Consider the following 2,539-nt stretch of genomic DNA (forward strand, 5'->3'; position numbering starts at 1 on the left):
TAAGTCACTATTAATGAAAGAAATGCTAATCAAGACAACTCTGAGGTACCCCCACAGACCTCTCAGATTAGCTAAGATGACAGAAAAAGATAATGACAAATATTGGAAAGGATGTGGGAAAACTGAGACTCTAATACATTGTTGGTGGAAGTGTGAAGTGTTCCAATCATTCTAGAGAGCAGTTTTTTTAACTATGCCCAAAGGGCTATCAAACTAGGCACATCTTTTGATCCAGTGATGTCTTTACTGGTTGTGTGTACACAGCCAGTATATCCCAATGAGTTCATAAAAAGGGTAAAAGGACCCATATGTGTAAAACCATTTGCAACATCACTTTTTGTAGTGGCTAGCAACTAGAAACTGAATGGATGCTATTTAGTTGGAGAATGATTGAATAAGTTGTGGCATATGAATGTTATGGAGTTGTACTGTTCTACAAGAAACAATCAGCAAAATGATTTCAGAAAGGCCTGGACAGACTTACTTTAAATGATGTTGAGTGAAGTGATTAGAACCAAGAGAACATTCTACACAGCAACAAGATTGTACAATGATCAATATTTATGAACATAGCTCTTTTCAACAGTGAGGTGATTCAGGCTAGTTCCAATGGTCTTGTGATAGAAAGAGTCATCTACATTCAAAGTAATGACTGTGGAGACTGAGTGTGGCTTACAACATAGTATTTTCACTTTTTTGTTGTTATTTGGTTAGTATTAGTTTTTTTTTTTCACTTTTCCTTTCTAATCAGATTTTTCTTGTGCAGCATGGTAATTGTAGAAATATATATATAGAGAAAGAAGAATTGTACATATCATATATTGGAGTATTTCCCATCTAGGAGAGGGAGTGGGAGAAATTGGGGGGATAAAGAATTTGGCACACACAGTTTTGCAAGGATGAATGTTGAAAATTATCAATGCATATGTTTTGAAAACAAAAAAGTTTTAAAAATAAATTTTAAAAAGGAAGCATATCCATCCCAGGAAACAATATGAACCTGAAAGTAATGATTTCAAATTCAAACAATACTTAAAGGAGAATCAGTGATCCTACAAATCTGAGAATTGTAACCAGAAAAATCAAACATCATAGTAAGTATCAAAGGAAATTTTTATACAGATAATTTTTAATATTTCTATTTTCTAAACCACAGGCATAAATAAAGTAGCTTTATATTGTACCTCTATTCAATATTAAAAGACTGGAAAATTCCTACTTATTTCTAAAAGTTAGAAAGAGCTTGCTAAGGGCCATTTTGACTTCCTTGTTTCTTAGGGTATAAATCAGAGGATTTAAAGTTGGGCTTAACATGGTATACAACACACCAGCCAATTTACTTCTCTCTGGATCGTAGCTACAAATAGGACTTATGTAGGCATAGAAAACAGCTGTGTAATACATGGACACCACAATAAGATGAGAGGAACAGGTAGAGAAGGCCCTCTTCTTTCCCTCCGATGTCTGAATTTTCAGGATGCTAGAGATGATGAAACCATAGGATACCAATGTCAGAAGAAAATTTATCAAACCATAAAATGCATCTGCCATGACTGTCATGATACTGTTAACATAGGTAGAAGTGCAGGAGAGCAACAAGAGAGGGGGAATCTCACAGAAGAAATGAGTAATCACATTAGGTCCACAGAAAGACAGTCTTGTCAGTAGACCAGTATTTATGGAGGAATTGAAAGCACAAATGAGCCACACGCCAGCTACCAACATGTTGCAAAGTGTCTTGTTCATCATGGTACTGTAATGCAGGGGATGGCAGATGGCCACATAGCGGTCATAAGCCATGACTGTAAAAAGAAGCAGTTCTGATGATCCAGACCAAATGAGAAAGTAGAGCTGGGTCATGCAGCCCCCATAAGAGATAGTGTTCCTCTCTATGAGCAGTCCTTGTAGCACCTTGGGCAGAATGGAGGAGGTACAGATAATGTCCATTGTAGCCAAGTTAAACAAAAAAAGGTACATGGGACTGTGAAGACTTGGGTTAACTTTGATGACTGTGATGATCAGTACATTGCCTATGAGGGCCACCACATACAAGGAGAAGAAACAGCTGAATAATAGAAGTCGGAGTTTGGGGTGTTCAGAGAATCCCTGGAGAATGAACTCTGTCACCTGTGAGGAGTTACTAATGGCCATTGATGTGGGAGGATTTTCAAGATAAGTCAGGTGATTCTTGGATTATGCTTGGATTATACAGTGTTACAAACTGTAGAAATGTGATGGAAGGTAACATCTAGAAAATGAAAAGTGAATTGTTAAATGTTTAGGCACACTCATGAAACCCGAACTATAGATTACTTTTCAAAATGAGAACATGAGTAAGATATAAAGCATTACAGCTTCCTCATAAACTCATAGAAAAATCAGATCCCTTAAAATTAACTCCAAATCAATTCATAATAAGGATCTCATCTTTCACTAGTTTTTGTCCCTTTATGTGTCCTTTTCATCAATTTCAGACATTTCTCCATATGAAACATTTGCTGCTACACATGCTTACAATCTGGGTCCTCCATGGCCTGGA

At 36.6% G+C, this 2,539-nt stretch overlaps 1 pseudogene; it reads right to left on the reverse strand.

Annotated features, from left to right (window-relative positions):
* Nucleotides 1–1,246: 1,246 nt before the first annotated feature.
* Nucleotides 1,247–2,151, reverse strand: LOC100916083 (annotated as a pseudogene).
* Between the last annotated feature and the right edge of the window lie 388 nt (nucleotides 2,152–2,539).

Source organism: Sarcophilus harrisii, chromosome 2, assembly GCF_902635505.1.
Source record: "Sarcophilus harrisii chromosome 2, mSarHar1.11, whole genome shotgun sequence".
NCBI classification, from domain to species: Eukaryota; Metazoa; Chordata; class Mammalia; order Dasyuromorphia; family Dasyuridae; genus Sarcophilus; species Sarcophilus harrisii.